Raw genomic sequence first — 13,242 nt, forward strand, 5'->3', positions numbered from 1 at the left:
CACGGAGCCGCAATTTGTGACTACGTTGGTTTTGATTTGATTTCTGCTTATATTGGCTTAAAAATAAGTTTTTTTGTTTACCAGCAAACTCTTATTTGCATGAATGTCAACTAATTTAAAATTGCATCTTAAAATATAAGATATTTTATCTACATTTGCTTGTGTGAAATGAACGTACGACTAACGAATAGTATGCGACACGCCCCGCACTCACCTCACAATAACTCTGCGCCCGCGCCTGCGCCTGCGCCCGCGCACCCACCATTACCGTTTATCAGTGTATGACACTTGCGTGTGAAATTATTAATGGCGATACCATAGTGAAAATGAGTTATTAATTAAAAGAGATAATCGTATGGAAATATACAGTACTTTATATTTAAAAGATGCGGTTGCTTAAAGTTATCTATCATTAAAAAAAATCACAGAGTAGATTAAGTCAATTAAGATGTTATTATTTGTCTTCAGCCATGTTACATTTTGGTAACTTTAGGATTTTATAGAAATTAGTTACTAAAACAACTCATAAATACACTGTCCTTTTTTTTAATTATATCCAAGTGAAGGTACGTGCGTGCATTTAGTACTTGTGAACATTCAGTTAATCCTACTGCCTAACAAATGTCAATTTAGTTTACATTATTTATTGACGATGCGATTGCGCAACGCAGAGATCCAGCGCGAGACAATTGTTTGGTATTTAAATCATCTGATCAGCTGATCACCGTCCAACCTTTCACGATGTTTACATAAAACACGGGAGGGCCCCGTACGTGCCCGTGTTGGCCCTTTCTATTATTGCTTATGTAAGCCTTCGCGAAATATGTGACTACGGGATGAGATAGGATTGAATATTTATTCTCTCTCGCTTTGTTATTACATAGTACTTTTAGTTTTCCTTTTCAGTTACTAAGACACAAAGCAATTCTTTAATACAGACAGGTAGCTCGATCGAAATGTTTAATACACTCCAATCGCTTAGAATAACAAAAAATCTAATTTCTCTGGGCTCTCATCTTAATTTTTTTTTGACTTATACTTTGAAATTCATTAAATATTATTACTAAGTAAAAATAATCCTTCTTTTAATTATACAACTCAACTAAATATAATTACGAATATGGCATTACGAGAAGCATTATAGAAACGCGAATCGACGTATGATAATGAAGTACTCGCCAACAATTTATTACCGAAGGAGTCGCAGTCGCTACGAGAATGTACCGATGTATCGAATAAAACCTTCATTTTAGTGCCCACGATGCTTGTAAAGTGTTTATGTCCTCACGATATTTTAGATGAACACACAATTGTTTTGTCCCTACCATATAGGATTGTGTTCAAGGAAATATTGTTTTGGCTTATGATGGTAATCATTTTTATGGTAAGCCTGTACTTATAAATTCATTTGTTAAATCGATAACGTGTTTAGCAATAAAATAAACTGTGATGTTGTTCGCAATTTTTCTCAGACTTTCATCACTACCTAATCTAAATGTAACTTGCCGTCAAATTAACAATTATTTTTGAAAACCAGTTTTTAATTTCTCAAAACAATTATTGTAGTCAAGGATTTCTAAATTTTAGTTATTTTCTAACGGCAATTCAACTTCGGTATATTGTGTGCGCAATAAACTTATAATTTTTTTTACATGCAGTCAACTTGTCGATACTAATATCGAAGATCATTTATAGATACAATGATATACCGAGTTCGCTTCGTAACAAGAGACACTAACATTGACAAATGACGTGTGTGCGCCGCGCAATCGACATGATAAAAAACCTAAAAAAAATAAACGAAAGCCGTATCGTATCTGAACTGTTGGAGATATCTTCGAGTTGTTTTTTTTGTTGATCGTGATAACGCGAGTGTTCACGGATGTCGTAATTAGTCTGTCATTAAGTCGAAAGTGTTCTTATCTTGGCGACCGATCGTTGCGACGAGCGAGAGATGACGAGAATCACTTCACCACTTATGTTCTCCTAGTAACTTTTGATTGTACTTTAGATCCTTGAGCGTTTTTTGTAGCACCCAGTGACGGATTCCAAATTTAAACACATTTTGACAGTAAGGGCTAGCTTGACGTCTTGAAAACATCTAGTCTCTCGTAGACCCAAGGAAGCCAAGCGTTGAGTCCTTTCTCTCGCCTCATTCGGATCTGCCGACCTTGCCACCAAAGGATCTAAATTTTATCTATAAAGCAGTTAGTATATATAAAAGTTTTCATAATGTTTTAGTCTGAAGGAGACCGCACCAACCTAATAGGATTAAAAAGCTGCAAAGAAATTCACAGTAGTCTGTTACGGTTGAAAGCTCCTGGATACTTGAAAGTTAGTTTTAGTCAACTAAAAGTTTTTGTACCTCTGATCAGTATCCTTACCCTTTATCAATGAATTCTATAGAAATTGTTATAACACCTTCATTTCGTGAGTGAATTGATAGGTGACGAATTTGCAAAAGAAAATTTGTCGAATGCGTGACTATGAGGCGTGTACGGCGCGGAGTGTTAACATGCGCATATATCACGGTACACCTGCTAGGCCCCGCCTATTGAGACCCGCTCCCCGCGCCCCGCATCGCCTCGCCGGTCCCTTCTTCCGCTGCACCATCAAGCTAACCTAACTTAGCGTACAACACGTTAAGACGTCGTCGAGAACGGACGTCACAGTCGCTATTAGGTCTTTTATTACGTTTGAAGTTTTTAAAATTGTGTGTTCTGTGCAGAAACTTTAATGGTATAAAAACTTTGTTGTGATCAGCAGTGTTTAGTTTTGAAGATAATAAAGTAAGTTGATTTCGTTTTTAATTAAACGGATAGTTTTAAATAAGATAAGTAATTTTTTTAAGATAGAAATAATTGAATAAAACCAATAATGTTTTAAAATTTTCTTAATGTATATTAGCATAAGTGACAAAGTTTATATTTTAAAATTATCATATACTATTGAATTTAAACCATAAGTTCTTGTTATTTTAATTTCAGATTGATTGTTTTTTTTTTATTTAACATATAATTTTCTTTGAAATTCGGTTTTATGTTTTTTTAAACTCGCATTAAATTTGTATTTTAAAAGCTTCCAAGGACCTGTTGAATCTTTCGGGGCGGAGCTTTTTTGTACGCAAGCGCAGTTTCTAAAGTCTTGTGCAACAGGTTAACCATAATTTAGACCCATCTCATGAAAAGAGTTCCATATTTTCAGACATTCTATAAAAAGTTGTAAATCTCAACATCCGATGAAACGAGTTGCATCTTTAGTTATCTTTTCGACGAATTTGTGTAAATTATGTAACAAGAGCTAGTCATTGCGTGTTTACAGTACTTACAGGTTGATTACGATTTAAACTGTTGTTGTTGTTGAGTTTGAGAGAAAGTTGTTATGGATAAGCCGCGGCTATGATTACTATAAATGTAACGTTTATACGTAATAACGGCCAATGTTTTGATTAATGATGGGTTTATTATATCATTTTAAAGAGGAATATCATTTTGCATAATAAAATTAAAACCCATGTCCATGTTGCTCTTAATTATCATTCTATTTTAAAACTATTTTTAAGCCCTCATTCACACGGACGCTTTTTTATCGCGCGTAAAAATGCGTTCAAATATATGTTCATACGGCAGAGCTTTTAAAACGTGAAGCTTTTTTATTGTGTAGTGTTGCATTTTGAGCACTGGTCGAACGGAACAAGAGTGATTGTAAAGCGTCCATCTCTCGAGAGCCGTCAACGCCGAGTTAAGAAGGACCCTCGCGAGTGAGAAATTTTGTCCATAACCATATATCTTGTGTTGATCTTACATGAAGGCAAATTATATTATTTAATAGTATTTCTAAGAAAAAGTTATGCTAATTGTAACGTATCCTTGAAATCAAACCTATTATTCTTATTTAGGACCTCGTAGTAATGACATGCATCCAAAACATTGAGTTATTCCGTTATGTCGCGTGCTTATCTCACACGAAACTGAATAACATAAAAACAAAATGATGTTTTACCCAGACGCGCTTCTCTTTTTAAATTTAATTATTTTGAATTATTAAAATAGTAGCATTCTTTCTTAAATTTTTAAGCCTGTTAGGTATCGTTTTTCTTAAATAATACCTAGTTACATTATCAAATTGGTAGGGGATTTTTATCATAATTTGTAGTGATATTAATTGGGATACCATACCCTGTTGGGCTACATAGATGGCGATGTCCTAGCAGATAACATGGAAACTGTGACGCCCAGTGCCGCACGCCAAATACTGCATTGTTTATGAACAATGAACACTGTTACAATACCGCTCTTGTAATTTAATTTACTCGTTAAAATCTTTTTATTTTAAATTTGCTTTTTAGGTTTGTTAGAATTTTTTAACATCAAAAACTTTGTAAAGCACACTGTCAGAGAATGTTTTTAAATTCTTTGGAAATATATGTAGTTATAAAAAAATGGCCTTCGATACACTTTGTTGTCTATAACTTCTAACGAAGTTATTGTACAGTATAAAATTTTGTACACCGTTTTTCGATCTTACTAAGAAGAGACGTAAGCGGTTCAAATAAAACTTAGCTACTAGGTGCTAGTAAATGATAGAATGCTTCTAATAGATTCAAGGTACCTAATAATATGCCTAATGGCGTGGCCAACGCATTGGGATACTAATGAAAACGATAAAGGATACAAGTGCACCCAGCAATGATCCTACAGCAAAGTGCTCACCGATTTCATTGCTACCAATTAATTCCTATAACACTACTAATTGGATTTCAGATATTGGAAGTGAATGGCTATTGCATGATTGCTAGTCATTTATGGGTCTAGACTCAAAAATTTCTGTTCTCTTACATCTTTTCCATCTACTACATTTATAATTTTATCCTCTTCAATAGTCATATTTGGATAAAACAAAGATAAAGAATTCAATAAACAAGTCCTAAGTTTTATTTGTAGTCCTTGGTTAATGTGACCATAACGGTACAAAATGAAACAATTTAAAAACCATAGATTATGCACAGTCTATGTGTGGTAGGCGTATCATTACCGCAAATATTCCATCTCCTATAATAACATCTAAAATAATACAATACCTGAACACGCTATCTAATAAAGATTATAATCATAGTTACCACCAGCAATTCCAATTAAGCTAAGGCGTGAGCCGTCCGGAACATATTGTAAATCGCAAGGATGGCTTTTCTTTGCTTCCAGAAAATATAGGCGGGACTTTTTGTGCGGGATACTATAGTATATTAATAATAAGGTGGTTTTTCATTGTCGTAACCAAGTACTACAACAATAATGCCATCTATCTCATACAATAAAATGCAGATAACAAAATTACGGTAACATTAAGAATTGGTAGTATTAGATAGGTAGTATTGAGACTGTAGATACTATTAGCAAAAGATTAATAACCTTCTGATGGTAACGTTAAAATACAGTGCTAGTGAACATATAAAGACAAAAACGACAATTCTAATTCGCCGTTCACTAATTAGTGCGAGTTGGATCGCGAACAGGATAGTTAGCAAGTACCTACGCTTTAGCAAGTCCATGCCTTTAACCTCTTTAACAGCTCCGACGTGACTTTCAGCTCGAATCTAGACTGCTAATCTCAAATCATGGCCTAACTGGACCGACTTAATGTGTCGTTGATTTTACAAGACGACTGTCCTCCAGTCTGACTTTGTTTAAATCTTTCCAGTTTAAGTCTGAATTCTCTCCAGAAATTTCTTGGTATTCTGAAGTGAAATAAATTTTTCTTTGTTTCTCCTTCTGTAACTTCTTAATTCTTGGGATGTTTGCGTTGTATAATTTTATTATATTCTCCATATCGTTTGATATTTTGGTTTTACCATAGTTATTTTACGACAGATAGAACGACATTGAAGAGATTAACCATGAAAATAATCTGATTAGATAGGTACCAAATCTGCAAACTTTGCATGGATTCATTCCATTGTAAAATTGTAAATCATTATAAAGATATTTTAAGTGTCCTAATTTGTAGTTAATTATTACACACATACATATTTGATGAGGAAAATGTGTCGTAATAATTATAATGAAAAATTGATATAAATCACTGATTAATCATTCACTTATTAAAATCGATACACACTTAATGAACCGCTGCGAAGACGGGAAGTCTTCAATTACATTTAATATCAGCTCATATTCGCACTCCAGTTGGCGTGTGTGTGTCTTTATGTATGTATGAGTAACATCCGGCACAGGACATCTGTCCCGGCCACTTACGAATTATCGCTAGTTGATGTCATCCTTGATCATTGCATCTTTGTTGCACTTATCACTTCGCGGCACTTTCACGTTTGTTCCAAGAACTGATGGAATGAATGAATTGATTGATAAATGTTTAAGAATGTTAAAGGAAGCTTTAATAAAATATGTTACTCTAGATATTTTAGATAATGTACGGAATTTGTAGTGATGAGATAAAGTTTATAGAAATTACGATTAAGATACCTCAAAAGAAACTAAAGTTAAAGAGGATTGGCGTGTTTTATAGATTAAAAAAGCCCCAATTTAGTAGTATAATGATGATGCTAAATAATAAGCAAGTGTAAGTACTAGTTAAGTGTTGGGTAAATGTGTTGGAACCTTGAAAGAAAATGTCATTGACAAATTGACAAAATTGATATTTGATGCTAAGTAACTGAGTTAATGAAATCAAAACTTAATAGAGTTTAATCAAAGAAATGAGGTTTTAACACACTAAGAATCCTGCCTTAGTTCCTTGAGTGCAATATAATCGAAGTTTAATTGCTCACGGTGTCAAGTTTTAAATGAATGCCACTTCGTTGACAATGTCCTTGTACCTGCGGACACATTCAAATTTACAATTAATTATTATAGTCAGGCTGGTTTAATTTTTTTTTGTCCATATGAAGTCTTTAAATTATGTGAATCGCAATCATTTGGTCATCGACTCAATTTCAGTCAATAGATCTATAAAGTGTTGTATAGATGTTGATTTATTATTATTATTATTATACGACGTTTTCGGCTAAGACATTTCATTAGTAGGTTATTTTGCTTGTCAGATAGATGCTGTTGCTAGTTCTCAAACCATCTTTAACCATCACCAAATAACTGACATGTGTCAACATTATAAATATTACCGTGTACTGTTTTTGGGTGTCTTCCCAATCTACTTACTTGTTGATCAACTGTCTATGATTATTTAACTCATAAATTCGTCGTCTTTGTGCTAATGTGACGATACATCGTGTAGTAATAATGGATAGCTTTATTGCACAGTATGTCGCAAGCGCACATTACTTGTACGACCATGTTCAGTGCATTTGTAAATGTTAGACATGATTTGTTGATAATTAATTCTGAAGCAGTATCATTTATAAGTCTGACTTGGTAAGTAAAGGTAGCGACATGTCTATACTTTCTACTGTCAAGCCACTATTTATGCTTTTAAATTAACATCGTTATATCCCGTGGATAAGTGGAGTTGTTCTTAGAGAAATGTCAGCGCTGTTGTTAATAATTTATAGGTTTTCTACGCGATTATATGTTAACAATCATGTGTATTATAAATTGGTACTCGATTATATTGAATTTGGTTTCTAAATTTTAAACTGATAATAATCTTACTGCTGCATTTTGCTTAGTTAATAAATGGTACAATGCATAAGAAAGTGCCTTCAAATACATCGGTAGTTACAGTTTTAATTTTCCTTCTATTCCTTCTGTCTCACTTCAAAATCTTCTGTTACTGAAATGCTCACTGTAATAGGTACTAGAGTCACTTAATAGCTAATTAAACCAAAGCCCTGTTTATCATTTAAATTGTGATTATTGATTCCCAACAAGTATGCAGAAGTCACCTTTGACATTCTACTGATCTAAAGTCATTCGGATTATATTTCAGGTAATGTTTTATAATGTACACTTGTATTTGGCGATGTCCTGCCATTATTTTCTCAGATAAACGATAGAGCAATGAATGTGTACTAACTAGTGGTGGCGGTGTTATTTATGACGGACGATAACATCGACACGGACTTGTCAATCATGCACAATGCACGCAAGCTTCAACCACAACTTGTCATTTAACGACCACAAGAACCTGAACCTTCAGTGCCTATGATAGAGATCGATTTTGGTTGGAATTGATCATGGAATCAGTGTAGTACAGCATGCTGGCAACGGTCATCCATCATTCATAGTCCCGGCAGCGTAACGAGTCTTTATTCGAACTGAAGATGCGTCTGAGTCGGTTCTTACACCCTCCCGCGACGAACACTCTTTTACTTCTTATTGATGGATCACGAGTTTGTGAGTTTATCGTCGTAGAGTATACATCTTGATAAACGTCTATCCGCGACGTCTCTTAGCCCATTTTCATGCCGGATGAAAGAGTTATGTGTCAGGATGATTTAAATAATAATGGATACAATTTTGTAAACATTGCAACGTAGTTGTTTGAATTGCTTTGAAGGTGTACCTTTGCATTATGAAACTTTAGGGATAGCTGAATACATATTAAGTTCATCCTAAACTATTCTAATATAATGACTACAGCCGTTGATCTATAAGAACAAAATATCTATATAAAAAATATCGTCATCCCTGTCAATATCTTTGACAAAACAGAGATAACAATATGTTTTTAATACGGATTTTGGACTCAGAAACTCTTGGTTACTGCTGTATTCTGCTTTCATTTAAATTAACATTCACTTCATACTTCTTAAAGAAATGAAAGCATTCTTCATACCACATTAAACCGAGTGAGTAGTTTTTACATAAACTATTAATAGTAATTCAATAAGAAAAAAACTTGGCAGTGACGCACTTATTGCTAAAAGACAAGTTGACTAAATTTTTTCACACCAACAAAAAACGAGAACTAATAAACTGGACGCGATAACTTAATGCATTTTTTATCTTGATTTGTTAGATAACAAGCAATAGCTGATAGTAATCTATATTTAACAAGAAAGTCTTAAGATAAAATACATAGTAATGTCAAAAGTTAAAAGAGCATCATAACAATTTAAAAATGCCATTGTCAACGCCATCTTTCCATCTCGCATCGTCTATTATTTCTTTAACCACAACATTGTAGCTCTTCCTTTCATCTACAATGGATACGTGAAAGGCTTCCCAATCAGATAGTTGGCATAACTGAATAGCTAATGCGGCCGCCCCCACCTGATAAGCGGAGTTACCGCACGTGAGTCCTACAAACTAACGACGTCCGATCTTATCTCTGGTGACGTTTCAATACACCATCCAGCAGTCGTTTGCTGACGAGATGAACGACCTGCCTGTCAATTCAATCGATTTACTGATGTCATTTCAATCGCAAACCGTTCGGATACACGTACGCGCAGATTTAAGTGGTTGAAGATTGGATGAGATGCCGTTTAATGTATCCGATCGAATGTTTGATTCACATTTGTTGTTTAACCTTGAAATTGCTTACCTGAATGGAATTTTGTTTATTATTTACGATGGATTTCTGAAACCGAAATCACCGTTTAAAGCATATTGTTATCTCTGTTTAATTAAAGATAATGACAGTTTTATACAGAGACAATCTTCAGATCCTTTTACCTATTTAAGAAATATAATGTAGTTTTTGAAACTAATGTAATTTTTAGCTGTTATAAGAATGAACAAAATATAGTAGGTGGTTGTATGTGTAAATGTGTCGTGTATGAAATAAATATCTTGAATTGTCCAAGTGATGCGTGGTGCATGTGAAATGCTGGTATGCGAGAATACACGGATGCCTGTCTCGGCAATACAGATACAATCGCACTTTCTTTTGCAACGTCTGCAAATATTTTGTCTTTAGAATGCCTTGTACACAAAAACATTTTGCCTTTGTATGATGTTCATATATGTGCTTGATCTATAGTTTTATATTTTTATATTGCTTTAAGAAGTTGAAATATTTTACGACCACTATAATGATATACTAAAAAAATATTGTTGATATTTAACCATTATTTTATTGACATTTATTTAATTGTATACGTGTAATTAAAAGATTATTTCATACCCTTACTGTATACTTAACGTAACCATAGTTTCCGCTTTGGGAGGGACAGTCCCGCTTTCAACCAGTCTGTCCCGGCGTCCCCAGCGAAGCCAACATAGTACCGCTTTTGCAAACATATCAAACGATAATTTTAAAGAGATTTTTCTCAAATAAATAAAATATGGACAAGATATAAAAGTTGAATGGCACAGTGCTGAAAGCTATTTTGATTACGAAGATAAATATAAAATAAATCATGTTCAGCAGAAAATACAAAAATAGACTTTGAAATCATACCACTCCTTACATCCTTTTAAAACTATTTTCTTCTTTAGTGCTTTGATTTTTCTGTGTTATCCTATTTCTTATAACAAAAGAATTTGTAAAACAGTTTTTTACAACTGTCGCAGATGTCCCGCTTTGGCAAAAAAAATGGTCACTTTAGTATACCTCTTAGTTAAACACGTTTGTTTGTTTATGCTTAGTAAGGGTCCTATATAATTTCGTGTTTCCTTGTCTCCGCTTTCAAATTAAACTCTAAATGACATCACGAGTGTCGGCCGTGATTTCACTATTGAATGCCTTCTTTAATTCTTTCTTTTTTGTTATTAGAATATGTTGAGTTGTAATGCTTGAAATGACTGTACTGTTTACGAATAGATCTATTATTTAGTAACAACTAGCTTTCGCTCGCGACTCCGTCCGCACGAAATTAAAAAAAACTTAGTAACCTATGTGTTACCTTGATGCAAAATTACTGTGAGATCCCTTTAGCCATTCTCGGGTTACCTTCAAAAAAACATCCATTCATCCATCAAAACATTCCTATTTATAATATTAGTAAGATTGTGCGCTTACAAAATTATGTTTCCTATAACTATTTGTATGCATTTGTTTGTTTCCGGGTAAGTAAAAGCGCACCTTGGTCATAGCTATCTTGCACATTCTGTTATCTGTCAACTTCGAATAAGAATCCCAAGAAAATCTATCTCAAGATCGAAGATAAGGTTATAAAAAGTTAACATAACGTTATAACATTTAGATGCCGAGTAAAAAATAAAATGCGTTTAGGTGAAACTTCATGCAAAAGCTAGTATGAAACAAGCGTACATAGAGTGAAGCAACGTATCGTAATCTAAGTATACTGGGCGCAGTGAACATGATTAACGACAAAGCATCATACGCCAGGGTCTCAAACGAACGGATCAACAATATTGTCTCATTTATTGCTAATGATCTATTGACCATCGCATCTGTATGTGTGTACCTTGAAACAACTTTCTAACATAAGTAGTCGATGAATTTAGATGTCTTGATAAATGTTCACAATTGATTGCTTTTGCATATCTTTCATTAATTAGTAAGAAGAAAGCTTAGAAGGGATGATGTTTCTTTAATGTTGTTGTTGATTTATGTAAAGTAAAACCTGGATAAGAGCGAGTCCAAGAGATCGCAAAATTTCCGCTGATAGAGATCCTCTCTAACCCGAGTTCCTCGCTTATGGAGGTTGTCTATCGGGACCGTACAATGACTCTCGCTTATCCAGGTTCGAGTTTATATACTAAAATATGTTATTGTTAATATTTTTTTTTACATCTGTACATGAGTAGTGATTGCATTAATGGCGTACTATCGAATATTAAAAATTAGTGAGCAATTACTTTCATACTTGAATTTCGTTAAAAATAAACGAAATAACACGTACTGAAAGCTGTTCTCAAACTTTTCCATAAACACACGTTGTACATCCGTAACGTGTAATTTTACAAAAACGTAATAATACACGAGGGAATTGCTGTGATTCGGCCCCGGCCCGTCGATACCCGACCACCGAGCAATCGGTACAAATTACTCAATAATATTCTTCGTGTTGATTCTACAAACTATTCTGAATCCAACGGGGTCACACAAATTCGTGATCAGACCACCACTAGATATCATAATAATCCTCCAATAACTATGATTTTTGATGTAAAAATTACTGCATTGACTGCTTTTGCAAGAAAAAATCAACAATAATTGTATAACAAAACATATAATTTGTATTGTACTTAAAACAAATAAACGCAAAAATAATTTTGAACCGAAGCATAAATTAAACATCTGTCTGTAAAGTCAAGTGGTGTGTGGTGTTTATTTACAAATAACATTATGTTGAACTGTCGCGTTTCTGTCATTTTTTTCCTTTCTCGGTATAAAGATAACGCGCTTAGTTGCGGACGGAGATTTTTTTACAATTCTCACTGCCGTACATAAATATAATGGAGGTTTTTGTAAAATTTATGAGTGCCTGATAAGTAATACACTCGAAACGTATTTTATCAACAATACACTGTTTGACTCACCGAAAATAAACTGTTTCCGATAAATCGTTATCTACGCACCGATAAGACTTTCTAATTTCGTTTTTATTTTGCTTTTGAATAAATCATTTTTATTATAACAGTCCATAAAAATTACATATGCGGTTGATAAAATAAACATCCTTCTGATGCTTTAAGATAAACTTAACATTAAATAAACACAGCGCAGTTTGCGGAATTTCAATTTAATATGATGTTAAAATTCGTGACATTAGACATGAATTGAAAAGACATTTTTTTCCCTCTGAAAATGCTAAAATTACTTTCATGTTTATTTGCATATTTAGTTTTTTCCTAATAAATTGATCATAACAATAACATGAGCAAATATTTACGCATTGATTTTATGTTTGTGAAATCTTTTCTGTTAAATCCATCATAATTTTCTTACGTTGCGTATGATATATTTTGGTGCACATATTGAATTTTACGACGCGCCGTACCGTCGGCATTGGCTTCATTAATAATATTCCGACGTAAAGCGATGCACTATTTCACTGAGCTCCGTCCGGAATTAATTTCATAGTTGGTCCGGCGAGGTCGTAATTATTGCGTCGATTCCGTCCGTAATGAAGATATCGGCTCATCTCGTTCATTGCAATAATGAAATATAGAAATATTCGAACGACGGAATTTACTACCCTAGGCTCTAGTCGAGATTGCGCTGAAATATTGAAGCTTTCTGTTTTATTGTCTTGTAGAATTTTAATGGTATCTACGGATGTTTTAGGAGTTATTATTTTACATCAACTGATTTATTGTGCAATAAAACTTGTATAACCCCTTTCTAATATGTAGTAAATTGCATTTTAATTACTTAGTTTTTATAGATAGGTTAAAGTAAAGATTTGTGGTCTTG

The 13,242-nt window shown here is 33.7% G+C and overlaps 1 protein-coding gene across 2 annotated transcripts in view; it reads left to right on the forward strand.

Moving 5' to 3' along the window:
* LOC106713840 (protein N-terminal asparagine amidohydrolase) overlaps window positions 1-13,242 on the forward strand; it is a 60,660-nt gene that overhangs the window by 25,652 nt on the left and 21,766 nt on the right. The window contains exon 1 of one of the 2 annotated variants that reach the window (XM_014506723.2): window positions 2,628-2,789. The exons of the other annotated variant lie outside the window; for it this stretch is intronic. The gene's annotated coding sequence lies outside the window, so the exon portion shown is untranslated. Of the gene's footprint in view, window positions 1-2,627; window positions 2,790-13,242 lie in introns of those variants that run through there. 2 annotated transcript variants of the gene reach the window in all.

This window comes from Papilio machaon, chromosome 12, assembly GCF_912999745.1.
Source record: "Papilio machaon chromosome 12, ilPapMach1.1, whole genome shotgun sequence".
Taxonomy (NCBI): Eukaryota; Metazoa; Arthropoda; class Insecta; order Lepidoptera; family Papilionidae; genus Papilio; species Papilio machaon.